Source organism: Sceloporus occidentalis, unplaced genomic scaffold (genome assembly GCF_023333645.1).
Source record: "Sceloporus occidentalis isolate IW3139 unplaced genomic scaffold, rSceOcc1.0.p SCAF_124, whole genome shotgun sequence".
Lineage (NCBI taxonomy): Eukaryota > Metazoa > Chordata > Lepidosauria > Squamata > Phrynosomatidae > Sceloporus > Sceloporus occidentalis.
Window position 1 is genome coordinate 2009622 of NW_028317104.1, and position 15611 is coordinate 2025232.

The 15611-nt window shown below is 40.0% G+C and overlaps 1 non-coding gene across 1 annotated transcript; it reads right to left on the minus strand.

Moving 5' to 3' along the window:
- Positions 1-5649: 5649 nt before the first annotated feature.
- On the minus strand, positions 5650-5721 carry TRNAC-GCA (transfer RNA cysteine (anticodon GCA)). Its single transcript has one exon. It is a non-coding gene; the product is annotated as a tRNA-Cys (tRNA).
- Positions 5722-15611: the final 9890 nt, after the last annotated feature.

The following is a 15611-nucleotide window of genomic DNA, read 5'->3' on the forward strand; positions in this document are numbered from 1 at the left end:
GGCGCTGTTCTGTCAATATTGATCCCTCTTCTGCTAAAATATGTCTGTAGGGCACTTAAAAACTGTAGAATATAGAAAAGGAAATAGTTTGTCATAGTTAAATATTATGTATTCAGAACAATATCATCAGTGGACCTGCTGTCAAAGTAATTAGTAATTGCAAGGAAAACAGCTGGGGGCCGGAGAATGGGAAAATGCATATGTTGGGATTCTGCTGTAGTGTCCCTTTCAGAAATTCATATGGAGACATAAAAGTGCAAGGGTTCCTCTTTTTTCTAACTTAATTTCAGGTCAGACACCCTGCGAGTACCACACTAATTATAATGTATCCTGTGTTACTCTCACTCTGATCAGCTGCAGTCAGAATCAAGGAGAAAAGAGGGTGTTCCTCTTCTAGAAGAACTTTAAAAAATGTAAATAAAGGTAAAATATTTTAATTTAATAAATAATCAAACGGACCCTAGTGATGTCACCATGACATCATAAGGGGTACAGTCTGATTCCAACAGAGATTCCTGAGGTCTTAAAAGACCACAAAGTGAACATTAAATAAAATTAAATTCCCACTTAAATATAAACAAAGAAAAATGATGCTCCAACCGAAAAGTTAAAAAAAAGTAATGTTGTATGTACGTGAGCATTCTTTATAGAATAAAAAAAAACAATTCAAGTAGGTAATATTCTACTTTTTTTTTCAACCAGTGGAAATCTGAAAATGGTTGTTTCGTCTTATTATAATTTAGATCAATATTTACCACCAGTTACAATGTTAATGCAATAAAAACATTTCTATAAATCAGTGGGGTAAAGTGGTAGGATTTTTTAAATAATGATCAACGTTGTCACAGACATTCTAAATTGCCATTGATTTTATAATGTAGATCCTTACGATCCATTGATGCTCACCTATCCAGTGCCTAATGAGACTACTCTAAACTAGTTAAAAGTAGACATCACAAGCATTGCTTCCAGAAAGAAGCACTTTACTAATGGGTCCTACTGGATACACCTCAGAGCTTTGATTTAATTTCCTTTAGAAACAAGAAAGACATTCTTCATCCCTTTGTCCCAGTCCATTAGAGACTCTGGCTCAGTTAGCAAGTTTGACCCTTTTGTGTTGGTGATGGGTTATGAAATGCTTTCAATGTCCCTTATGGTTGAGTCACCAAAGATTAAAGTTTCACAGGTGAGCTTCAGCAAGGGCTTGAGACAATCGTTGATGGAAGATGATTAATAATCATGCATTTAAGTTTTTGCTGTAACCTGCACCAGTTTATCATGGTTAACTTAAAAGCATATGTAATATGCATTTCTGTTTTTATTGTTGAGGACCTCAATCCCTTGGAATATAATCAATTATAGTTGTTCTAATCATGGCAGGGGTTAGTCTAGGGTTGCTGGACAATTAATATAGGATTTATTTGGTTCCCCCCTGGCAAGTAGAACACTAGTAGAATATAGTTACATCATACGCTAAGATACACTCGCACGCTAACACCTTGTGTTACCTCTGGTAAATGCCTAGTAGGCTGCTGGTGGCCAAAAGTACCAAAAATGAATCCAATCTGTTGCTCCACAGATGTGTAGACCATATCTACCCTATCCTCTATTTTTTATTTCCTGTTTCTTTCCTGTTTACCTAGTCAAATGCTCCAACTTCCATTTTTACTAAATAACCAATACCAGCCTCTATATTATCTCTCTTCCACTTGATCACATTACAGTTACTCATGGGCATAGGAGCCCCTAAAAATCTGTGGGGATAGCATTTTGCCCCATCAGATACCTCTTTCCTCACTATCCCCTACCCCACTTTCTCCCCATCTCTTTTTTTTTTTTTTTTGCGCCAACAAGTACAATAATATATAACTTGAAACACTGGTAAAAAATAATGTACGTTGTTTTACATTAAATGTAGGAAAAAAACTGCTAATCTTTGTAACAAACGCATTTTTTAAAATATTGAAATATTGGACCTTAGGCAAGCATTTCCTTGGGCCACGCTCCACGCTCCCTAGCAAGCAATCACTCCCTCTGCTCCCACACCCAAAAAAAAAATTTGCCACACTGACTGGAGGTTAGGAGAAGACTGTGAGAGTTAGTGCAGTCTACCCTCCTTCTGACCCTACCGTGACATTGAGACAGATACAGATCAACAGAATAACACATAAACCCAGCTTTGCAGGTATAAATCAACTGGAATTCACATAAAACCTCAGCATTACAGGTATAGATAACCCCCCTAAATTACAGGCATAGATCACAGATTGCACACCCCGAGGGCCAGCCCTGGCATGCACATTCCCCACATAGAACCTTACCAGCACCCAGATTACACAAACAGATTACAGTCCAGCGTGAGCCAACTTTGTCCCTAAACAGCCCAGCGTGAGCCATCTTTGTCCCCAAACAGCCAGTCCTGTGCTATCTTTGTCCCATAAACACCCTGTCTGTGCCATCTTGGTCCCCAAGGCTCAAAACATCTCTTTCACACAATTCATCCACATATTAACCCCTTAAGGACCGGGCTCATTTTTCGTTTTGTACCCTGTGGGACCGAGGCTGTTTTGACACTTTTGTGGTGCTTGTGTTCAGCTGTAATTTTCTCCTCACCCATTTAGTGTACCCACATAAGTTATATATTGTTTTTTTCAGGACAAGATGGGCTTTCTTCAGATACCATTATTTTGATCGTATCATCTTATTTACTATAAAAAAAATAAAAAAAACATGGTGAAAAATTGAAAAAAAAACACATTTTATGACTTTTATTTGAAAAATCTTTTACTCACCTAAAAAAGCAAGTAAAAAAACTAGCTAAATAGATTCTACTACTTGTCCTGAGTTTAGAAATACCCAATGTTTTTATGTTTTTTTGCTGTTTTTTGTAAGTTATAGGGCAATAAGTACAAGCAGCGTTTTATGATTTCCAAATCTTTTTTAACAAATCTGGTCAGTCTGCCTCCATCTCCTCTTTGGAACATCTTTGAAGCCAGTTAACTCAATTTAACCCATTCAAACCATATATTTTTGAAAACTAGACACCCCAGGGTATTCCAAATGCTGTCATTTTAACCCTTTCCATGCACCAATTATACAACTACACTTTGTCAAACTTTGTAATAGTAATTTTTTTTATTTTTTTTTCCACACAAATTGTACTTTAGTTATAGATATACAGGTGCTGGTATATGCCACTGTCAAACAACACCCCAATGTGTGTTCAGCAACATCTCCTGAGTACAGCGATACCCCACATGCATGGGTTTGTCAGATTGTTTGGCTGGTAAAAGGCTACTTTTGGGGCATGCGTAATTCAGGTGGTCATTTGGTCATTGTGCCTCCCTCTCCTCTTTGGAATATCTTTGAAGCCGGTTAACTCAATTTAACCCATTCAAACCATATATTTTTGAAAACTAGACACCCCAGGGTATTCCAAATGCTGTTATTTTAACCCTTTCCATGCACCAATTATAGAACTACACTTTGTCAAACTTTGTAATAGTAATTTTTTATTTTATTTTTTCACACAAATTGTACTTTAGTTATAGATATACAGGTCCTGGTATATGCCACTGTCAAACAACACGCCAATGTGTGTTCAGGAACATCTCCTGAGTGCAGTGATACCCGACATGCATGGGTTTGTCGGGTTGTTTCAGATTTAAAATGCCACATTTGGGAAGTGCGCTTTTTTTCTCCATTTTGGTCAGTCTGTACCTATGCCCTATATTTGAGCTAGGCCACTCCAATTTACCCCATCAGCCATTTTTTTTATATATTAGACACCCCTTGGGTATTTGAAGTGCTTTTATTTTAACTCTTTGTTGAGATTTTTGAGAATTTTTAGCACTTGCTCAAAATAATAAACTTTATTTTTTAATTTAATTTTATTTTTTTAATACTTTTTTATATTTTTTTTTACACATTTTGCTGGTACTGGATGGTTCATCTAGTGACATCACTGCATAATTATTTTTAAATGTTAGCACATTTTTTTTTAATTTTTTTTTCCATTTTTTATTTATTTTTATTTTTTTTGAATATTTTACTAATCACATAGTGATTAGAAAGCTGGGCTCCATTGACTTGCATGGTTGAATGCAGTACCTGTATTCAACCAGCAAGTGGAGCCAGTTCTCTAGAGGGTCTGGAGACCCTCTAGCGAACTTTTTCGTCTTTATTGTTTTATTTCCCGGGCCGCCGCCATCTTGCTTGATGGCGAAGATCACCGGCAGCGGTCACAGCCCACCCAGAGGTAAGTGTTTGGTGTCGCTGGATGCCTCCTGATCGAGGCATTCCAGCGACACCATTTAAGTTTAGGAGGCGATCGTTGATCGCCTCCTAAACGCTTTTAAAACGGGCGTCCGCCGCCATACAATGTATGGCGGCTGTTGACGCCCCGGGGAGGGGCCAGACATGGCCCCCGATGCCGATCTCGGCCTTGCTGAATGCCTCGACATCGAGGCATTGCAGCAAGGCCGTTTAAGCGAAGAAAGTGATCCTTGATCCTTGATCACTTTCTAAGCTTATTTAATTTTTTGACGGTTCAGGACCGTCAAAGGTCATTTAGTGACCTTCTTGTTATGACGGTCCTGAACCGGCAAAGGTCGCGAAGGGGTTAATACATTAATTCTCCCTAATTCTCACTCTAATTTCAATATTCTTACTACCCCCCTCACTCCTTCTATCTACCCTACCCCCACTTTGTCAGAGCGTGTGGCTTCACTGCTGAGCGCCGGCATATGACATCATATTCCAGCACTCAGCGCCGGCACCATGACAGAGGCCCACCACTGCGGTCAGTGAAGTGCTGAGGCGGGTGGCGGCAGGGAGCAGAGGAGACAGGGGCGCTGAGCGGTTGCTGAAAACTCTTTCATGAGCGACCGCTCGGCACCCCTTTCTCTTCTCCGCCTGGGTGCTGTATGGTACGTTTCGATTGGGGGGGATTTCTTCATTATCAGTCCCACCGCATGATTTACTGGGGGGGGGATCTGCCCCCTCTGGTTCATACTCCTGCGCAATTAGCCCATGAGTCCCTGACTTGTCTCAATTAGGCACTGTATTGTCCTCATCAGCCCCTCTCATGTTCCTCCTGCCATGTTACCATTAACCCCTGTTTTGTCGCCACCAGCATCCGCACTCTCCCCATCCCCAACTTGCCTACAAGGTAGCCACTTCATAAAATAAGATAACTACTGAGTTTGTGTTATAATGTAATGTCTTATCTAAAAAGAGAGGGACCACTTTGGATCATTCTGTGAGCTGCCGTAGATCATGTAACTGCAAAATTTGACACAAATACATTTTAGGCTTTAAGGTATGACAGCAATTTCATTTTTTTCAGAGGCATTTATGGATGATAACAGCCCCATGTTAAACATAGCCAGTATATTTTTGATCCTGAAAGTGACTTGAGGGCCACTGCAGTAGATTATTCAACCGTCTGCATTTTATCAATGTTGTATTTTTTTTTAACTACACATTGATGTTTGGAAATTAACCCCTTAAGGACAATGGTTGTCCTTAAACCCATTAAAAACAATGCATTGTGAGCCTGTACATGTACATGCTTTGTCATTAAGGGATTAAGTGTATGCTTGGATGTTACTGAAGTGTATTGATTTTCCTCTTTGTGGCGCAAAATTCAGGGGGCACCCGGATTTGAACCAGGGACCTCTCAATCTGCAGTCGAATGCTCTACCACTGAGCTATACCGCCTTTCACAGTAGCTTACTTAGTGGAACAGGAACAGGTTCAGGTTGCAATGCATATGTTTACATTGTGAGTTTACAGAAGTTTGGTTATATTTTTTTTCCCATGGGAAAAAGGGCAACCTTGATTAAACTTACAAAGCTTAAATACAGCAGAGTTTATTCAGTAACTATGGAGTTTGCAAGATTGCTGACTGTTTCAACTCATGACCATGCAATCTAGAATCCAAAGGACAGGAAGCTTCTGCAAGAATGGCAAGAGTTAGCCCTGTCTAATGGATTTATTAACTATACCTCATATAGGCTCATAGTCCTTGCCACTTAGAATGCTGTGCAAAGCTGACATATTCAATTTTCTGCAAATTCCAAGGTTATTAGATAAACTATGCTGTATTTTTCAGTATATTATGTTCAATCAAGGCTATCATTTTTTCCACTTGGTAAAGAAACATTGAAAACATTTGCATAACAAATACAAAGCACGCCGATTGTGGTACCTGCCAACAATATTCACTGTACCTGTAGAAGTCTGGGTACCCCCTTCTTATGCTTAGCTCTCTGCTAACCCCCCCCAAAAAACCCAAAACACATTGGTTTCTTTAATGTTATGCCCTTTTTCCCCAATTATTTTTTACACTTTTATCTCAAGGTTACAAAAAAGAAAATATGCAGATCTTATATAAACATAAATATTTTATTGAAGGGCTATTATAATACCTGCATCCAAGCCCTTTGCACCACATTATGGAATCATCAATGAAGCTGTGAAAGCCCCATCTGCCCCCCCCCTTCGTTCTACTTTGCCCTGGACGGTATGGGAGGGCATCCTGGCACTGTGCAGCTAGGAACTGCGGAGGTGCCCGCCGAACTTACTACACCCTACCAGGCTCGGAACGCTTCTTAGCCACGCTCAGATGGGAACCAGGTAAACTCGATGCCTGGGAGAGTCTTCCCTTACTGGGAATGCCTGGGGGAGGCAGGGATGGCAGGAGTTAAGATTTGTGAGGAGCTTGACCTGCACAAAGCAAGTGCTTTGTGAGTGCCAGGCCATGTTCTCTTCTTTTCCTTGCTATATGTCCTTAGCGGTCCATCGGGTTGATACGCATGGACAAGCCCCCTTGAGGCAGTTGGGGAGGGAATCCATAAGGAGAGCTAGGAGATATTGGATCTCAGGATGATAGAACCATCTGTCAGCCTTTGGGCTTCTCCTGTGGTTCTTGTACCTAAGAAATATGGCACTACCAGGCTCTGTGTAGACTATAGACAATTTAATGACAGGACTGTGACTGATGCCTACCTTATGCCCAGGGTGGATGAACCATCAATCTGTGTAAGGGCTTTTGGCAGATTCCCCCTGATGTTGAGGCTGTGCCAAAGTCGGCCCTTCATCACCCCATTTGGCCTGTTCACGTTTCCGGGCATGCCATTTGGGATGAAGAATGGCCTGGCCACCTTCCAGCGTATTATATATAGGCTTCTGGATAGGTTGCAGAACTATGCTTGTCCATTTCTAGATGACATATCTATCTAAAGTGGGAGGAGCACCTGCACCAGTTAGGGGTTGTCTTAGACAGAATCAAGGAGGCAGGACTGAATGTGAAGCTGGACAAGTGCCATATTGGAATGTTCGAGGTGCAGTATCTGGGGCACCGAGTGTGTTGTGGGAGACCCGAGTCAGTTTAAGTAGAAGCGGTAGCAGATAGCCTGCACTAGCACTCAGGTAATAGCATTCTTAGGTACTGCAGGTCACTACAGGAAGTGTGTCCCCAAGAATGTCAGTAAAAGATCTCTTATTGGGTTTCATCTGAGGTCTGTTCCTGGTTCAGTGTAGTCTTTTGTGAATTGTAGCCCTGGTATCTATATAGCTCCGGTTACCATAGATAAAGACTTCCAGGGCAGAATGTGAACACTGGAGCACTGGGCAGGACTTTGAGCCAAAAGGAAGTGATGCCCTTCCCCCAAACTGCTTAGTGGGAGTTGGAAGAAAGACTGAAGTGTGGCTGCAGCTGGGGGAATGAAGGGGTGACTTTGTCTCTGCAGAAAGGCACCCCAAGAGATCTCTGTACCTTCCCTGCTGCTGAGTATCCTATCCTATGATTGATTCCAGTGCTAGGCTGCCATGTGTCTGAAGGCAGATGTGTTGCAGTGAGCTTGCCATGTGGTTCCAGTGGATTACTGAAATACAGTGTACAGCAGAAGGCAGTAAGAAGCTAAAGCTGCCAGACTGCACCAGAGACAGATATCAGAGGAAGGTACACAGGATTAGGCACTGATACCACCACTATCCATTTCAGGGGAAGTATTACCTCCCCCTATTACCATCAAGGGTCCCAACATCTATGTTCACCAAGTTACCCCAGGGGACTGAAAAAATATACAAGGGTGGGTTTCTAATTATTTGGGGAGGCAGATGATTTGGACTGGGGTTGATTTAGCTTTATTTTTTTTGCTGTCTATCTTTGGATGTCATTGAAATGCTTAAGGTTGCTGATCTAAACTAATACATGAGAGTACATTTTTTGATAACTTTACATTATAGTGGCTGTTTCCTTGTGTTTGAGTTATATATGTGTCCTAGCACACTACACTAGAGCCCTGCACAGGACTGCTTTTTTAATCCCTCTCCCACTGATTGTTTGTCCAATCCCACCCGCTCCCGCAATGTGCTTGTTCCACTCCTGCCCGCTCCCGCAACATGTGTGCCCAATCCCGCCACTCCCACCACAACTGTGGCCAATCACGCCCACCTCCGTACCTGAACTGCAGATTTCCTGCGCAGTCCCGCAAGGCTGCCTTCGAGTTGCTCCCTCACAACATCTCTTCTCTTGCTCCGCCCAGGAACACAGCGGAGTCACGGGAAGTGACGTCACATCACGTGACTCCGCTTTGTTCCTGGGCCGAGCAAGAGAAGAGACACTGTAAGGGTGCAGCGAGAAGGCAGCCTTGCGGGACTGCGCAGGATAACCGGGACCCGCAGGTACAGTGTCTGACCGCCCGCTCCCGCCCGCAGCACCAGTAAGCCCGCTGCGCCCGCAAGTTTTTTGGCGGGTTCCCGCGGGTCCTGCCTTCCAATGCAGTCCTCTACACTACACTCCCTGGACTAATTACTAGGTGGAGGCACTGCTAAACGGTCATATTAATCCCTAACTCTCTGCTATGCAGAGACCAGGATCTCCTGTAGGTGCCATTCAGGATGTTCACACCATGAGGGAGGTCAGGCCAAAAGTAAAAACTGTTACAGTACTGTATAATTTTATGTTATTTAACTCTTTGGGAAAAGCAGGTTGCTTCAGACATCTTTGAAAACACAAGCAGGAATAGGTATGGATATTATTTAAAATTTGTAACTCACCAGATCCCTGTTCTCTGACAAATCCAAAGCATTCAGCCTTTCATTTCGTACTGATCTACTGTGTACACATATCAGCAGACAGAAAACTCCTAGGATAGCTGGATTCATATCGTGAAATTGTAGACTTTTCACCTATGGATTGAGTAATCAAATGTTTTAGTCTTTATTCAGTTTATTTAAAAAAACACTTTAATAATTTCTAAAACTTTTAGAAATAAAACTCTGCGTCATTTACATTTCCAATTTTTGCAGACCACATGAGTGTATGTTTGTGAATAATTTGCTATGTGTTGTCTGTAAACAACCTTAACACTCTTTGTTAGATTATCAAGTAATGTATTATAGAGGGATTACATCAACAGATGAGGATGTGACAATCTGTTTATGGACAACACCATCTCCTATACTGTGGATGACCAGCTCTGTCCACCTCAACAGAGACAATGCACACTACAGAATGTGAGCATCCAAGGTAAGTTAAACAAAGATAATTAAACAAGAACAGAATGTTTCATCTTTACAAAGTGATTAATCATGTGATTCCACATAACTATATGCTATAGGTTTTAGAACAAAAACTGTAAAGTTCTATATTGGACTACAGCAGTGCTTTCAAACATTGTTGATGCAGAGGACTGGATTTTGTTAGACCAACTAGCTAGACAGGACTGACCCATGAACATTAGTACAAATACACGTGCACACTCATACCTGCACACTTACACTAGAACACACATGCACATAAGCCTATTCACACACTCACATGAAAAATCCTCACTCAATCATCACACCTCCACAGCTCACACTTATACATGCACAGTTGAGCAGCCACAATATTACCGTGGGGTCAAATAATATTGTGTTACGTAACCCTACTGTGCTCCCACCTTCACAAGTGCTGCAGTCCAACTGGGAATAGCATGGTTTGATGAAATTTTGGACCCCAGGCTCAGCTGTCTCTGTCGTTCACAAACAAGTGTATGACGAGCCAAAAATTGGACAGCCCAACTACTGTAATGGGGTTTGACAGAAAGCAATTTCAAGTAGCTGCATAAATAATATCTGAATCACAAGAATGGCATTTATATAAAAATGTCAAAAGCTTTATCAACAAATGCATAACTATATTTCCCAAATGACTGGCAGCAGAACACATTCCAAACATATTTTTCAATAATCCTTTTGTGCAAACTGAAATATTAAAGCAAATGTATAATCTGGAAATATCAGTCTGGCAATATAAAAATTTGAATAAATCTCTTAAAACATTATGATGATAATAAATAACAGGTATTCACATACTACGTTACTTCCCTAGACACGTGTATAACTTTCATTTATTTAAGTGAATCAGTGGAACTGATAAAATAGTTATGATTGGATAACCCACCTGCAGATTTCCTCTTCTGTGTGTTTCTCTTTTCTAAGACATTGTCTCCTTATATATTCCTGAGCCTTTATTCCAGGGGATGGCTAAACTGACAAAGAAGGAGGGATAGAAAGGATGAGTGGGGGTTGGATACACCTGTGAAATCAACCATTGAGTTGATTGTAACTTGTATTATATAAACATTATTTTAGCCGGTTCTCCTGGTATTGTCTGTCCCACACCTGTTAAGGTATATAATCCAAAATCATCTTAAAATTATATTATATAAATAATAATAGTGAAATAAAATAACCATAAACTCAGAATTCAATAAACAAATTATAGTCCAGCTCTTCCAGAATGTTTAAAAAAAATGTACCAACATTTGTACAAAAAGAATAATCATGATAGCAACTGGAACTATGTAAGTGCTCAAGGCAAAAGCAGAAAATGTAAAAAAATATTAATTAATAAATAGTAAAGGAGCCATCATATTTTCCTCCCACAATTCTCCCTATCATGCTCCCTACCTAGCATCCTATAATGCTCCCTATTTTGCAACATGAAACATATGTTTATGGTTTATTGTTTTTCGTCATTATTATTTAACACATCTAGGGTTTGAATTTAAGGTCAAATATATTTAAAAACATGTTTAATCGTATTTGTGCATATTGTAATTGTGGCACATATGAACACTGGGTGTTAAAATGTAAAATGCACCTGCTCCTATTATTATTATGATTTAGCAGTTTAGATTCCTGTCTTTCTTTACATTTTATTTTATTTATTCCACGGATACTGTTCCAGTTACAACATATACAATATTTAAAGGTGTATTCTACACATTTGTGCCTGAGTATGATTTTATGTGTATGATTTGCACTGTTTGATGTAATGAGGCTTCTTTTACTTGTATTTTGAAATTGCAGCAAAAAAACCATGAAAAATATGTAAAGAGCATTGGACAAATTAAGATGATGTAATTCTTCATTCTTCATGTGAAGCACTCTACACATTCAAAAGCTGTAAAATATTGCATGCAGTACATGGTTTCCAGAGTAATCTTTCAAACTGGGCAAAAAGGCCAGGTTTGTAAAGCCCAAGTTCATCTCCTGCCTTCTGGCCAAATATTACTCACAGATATATGCAGAAAAAAGGGAAATGGTGGTCTTTCCAAGACATTATTAGAATTAATAAAGGCACACATGAGTAAAATAAATGTAGAATATAAAACACAAACTATTCTATTTTTTTGACTTTTCAGAATATGTATATGTGAGGGACTCAAACAGAGCTTTGACTGTTCTTATTCTTATGCAGATATAAATATGTAGAGACCTATTCCCTTTATTCACTAACATTACTAGAAACAATTTCTATATTAATTACTACCATAATCTTCAAGTCCTGCCCAGATATAATTCCTCAATTAAGGAAAATGTTATGCAGATCATTAAAGGAATAAATGTCAGTATTAATTGGATCCTCATACTGGAGTGGAAGGATGTAGCACAGTGTGTGCTGCACTCATATTTTTATGGCATCTTCTAAGTGCTAGTCCAAGGACATTCATGATGGATCTGCCTGAATAGAAGGGGAACTTGCTGAATAGGAGAAATGGTAAATTGTGGAACAGGCATCAAAATATACCTGGCTGAACAGGAGGGGAAAATAATGTATATTTGCTGTGGCTAAATCAGCGGTGTATAATGTGTTTGAGGGTACAGTATAAGTGGAAGGGGTAAAGATTGGCCTGCCCGAAAAGAGGTTGACAGGGTATATATCTTACCGAATTGGGAGATGAACATAGCAGGTAGAGGAGAATGTTTTAAGCATGTGAGCACTTGTGCATCCATGTGTAATGCCTGAATAGCATCAGCCATTTTGTACTGGTATTTTTTCTTTTATTGAAACACTGGTTGTACTTCACTGAAAAAAGGGAACAGTGAAACAAACTCTTTCTTTAAAAAATGGTCATGCTGCCCTTTTAAACAAGCCCACTCATGATATCTATTAATAATTTTGCTTTAAAAACAGCTCAATAGCAACTAGAATTCTCACCTTCTCAAATCTCATCATCTTATGTCTGAAGCACATTAGTGAGTTTTCTAATTATTTGTTTTTATGGAGAAGAAGACTCTTAGTGGTTTGTGTGAAAAAGGTGATGCTATCAATGGAACTAATTAACAGCTCCTGTCTTAGATCAATATTAGCCATTCTTCTTCAAAGAAAAGGCATATACTGTACTGCATGGAGTGATAGCCTCATAATTATTTGATCTGCTTGCTTGGCTATATTAAGTATAGTTCTATCTAGCCATTCCTCTCATACTGCTGTCTCCTTCTCTTCAGCCTTTTCCCCCTGATTTTGTTCATTGTTGTCTCCCATAATTAATCCCCTTCTAACACTTTTTATCCATTTCACTGATGCTGTATATATGTAAATCAAGTTTTATTTCCCTTTTACAGTAAAAGCATACAACCAGAGTGACATTACAAATTAGGAACTTAGAAAACTAGTGTGACAATTTTGCCTAAACTTATCAGTTCTTCTAAGATCTATATGTTCTAAGGAGATGCTATTTTGTATCACCTCAGAAACCTTAGTTGGTTGGGCCAGCTAGAATAAATAAAATGTCTGGGTTACCTGCACATCTGCAAAACCAGGGTTATTTGGCAATGGTAGAATGGGAAGGGAAATATGGTTAAGAGCCTTCATCCTCTTGATGTTTCAGACCTTCAGACAGACAAATAAACAAACACAAGATCATGATTGTATTAACTATATTAAAAAGTACATTTAAGACACTTCAAAGGATATAATGGAACAATAATTTAAGAATAATAATGATCAAACAAAATAAAAGATCCACATAACAAATTACAAAAATGCATAAAACCAGTCTTTGGAATGATTAGTCATCTTCAAGTAAACTGTTCCACCTATTAAGGCACCAAGGTCTATTTGCTTTCATTGGGCTTATGACTTTACAGTTATTTAAGAAGTATCTATACATGTTCCTTAAAGCCAGTTTAAGACAAATAGAAGTGTCTATTATTTCTTAAACAATAAAATTATTTCTTGGCTTCCAAATTGCTTCATTAATAGAGTTCATCATAATCCATGACACATGACTGGTCAACTGTGGGACAACTAAAAACGCCATATAAAATGACATTTGAAATGAAAACTCATTTTAAAATGTCTTGTCTTGTACACACTGAGCGCTGTATTTACCTTTGGGGATGCCCTAGGCCAGACCTAAAGCAGCGCTTCCAGCCGCCTCCCGCTCTCCAGCATCTCCGGTATAATGAAAGGCGTTGGATGCCTTTAAGATACAGAGTACCAGGATATGAGCTAGTCTTGGCCAAAATATGTCACTGGGCACTTGGCTGTGGTAGCAAGACCTCTCCTGCATTGCAACCGTCTAATAGGCAGTCATTTATGCACTCTTTCTGAGAGTTGGCTAGAAAGGAGCAACATACTTTATGGCAAACTCTTCTAGACTCAAGGAGAAAGTATTCTGCCACCTATTCAGTTTAGCAGCAGTAAATGATACAAGAAAAGGAAATATACTATATCCAGGGCCACACTGAGGCGGGTGCACAGCACCCAGTCGGCATGGAGCAATGGAGAGAGGGGTGCTGAGAGGTTGCTGAAAGCTTTCTCTCAAACTAGAGGCTGGCTGTTTTTAAAAAAAAGTTTTTAGCAACCGCTCAGCACCCCTATCTCTCTTCTGTTCCCTGCCGCCGCCCGCCTTGGAGCACTGCCCTGACTGTGGTGGTGGGTGTGTAAGGCCTCCTTCTCAGTCGCGATGCCATCACTTCATGCTGAACACTGGAATATGATGTCGTATGCCGGTATTCAGCATTGTAGACATGACAGAGCAGCAAGACAGAGGCCTCGCTCTACCAGCACAGGACTTCAGCATGGTAAGTGAATTAGAAAAGTAGGAGGGTGGGGTAGATAGTTAGAAAGAGGGAAAGATAGTGCTAAAGGGGGAGGGATAGTGAGAAAGTGCAACCTGGGTGCTGGGGCAAGTCCTTTGAGTGGACTTGGGTGCTGAGGAAATCCTGTGGATGCAATCTGGTTGTTGAGGAAGTCCTGTGGATGCAATCTGGGTGCTGGGGCAAATCCTATGTGTGCAACCCAGGTGCTGATTAAGTCCCTTGGATGCAATATGGATGCTGGGGCAGGTCCTATGTGCAATCTGGGTGTTGAGGCAAGTCCCATATGTGTATCCTGGGTGCTGGGCAAGTCTTGTGAGTTCAATCTGGGTACTGGGCAAATGCTGGGAGTGTGATCGGGGTCCTGTACAAGTCTTGTGGATGCAACTTGGGTGCTGAGCAAGTCCTGTGAATGCAGTCTGTGTGCCAGGGCTGGCCTTTGGTGTGCGACCTTTGATCTAAGCCTGCTATGTGGCTCAATGAATAACAATGTGTTTTTTTCAATTGATCACACTTTCGCAGTTTTCTGTTTTTTAATTCTAACTTTAACACCATAAAAATTTAATTTGTTGATCTGTGATGAATCAATGTTCATATTCTTAATTGTACATTCTGATGTGTCAACCTTTCATTGTTTCTTCTAGCTGGTCCTTTTTTATATCTAAACTGGCCCTTAATAATCTACCATTATTGGACACTGTTTTACCTACAACTACTTGATAAAAAAACTTGGAAACCTGCAACATTGGTCCAGTACATATAATTTAAAAGTGATATTGATATACTGATGTTATATTGGGAGTTGTACTGTAATACTGTCTGTGTCTGGCTCAGTATATAGTGATGGGAGTATTACTGTCAATGTCTAGTACACTTTCTGTGTCTATCTTGCTATAACGATAAGAGATACACTCAGTGTCTGGATAACTATATAATGATAGGCATTATACTGTTGTGGTGATGGAAGTTGTAGTATACCACCATCAGGCTCAGTATATATATTGATGGGTGTTATGCTGTACCATCCTCTGTGTCAAAATGTGAATAAATCACTGGGTTTGGGAAATTTGTTTTACTACTATTATTATTATAATAATATCATGAATGTCCTTGTAGCTTATCTACTTTTCTCAAAATAACCTCTGTAAATATATAGTGGGGAGCACAATCTTCTGTTCTTGCCTCCGGCGCAAAAAGAGCTAACTATGGCAGCCCCTCTTTCTCAG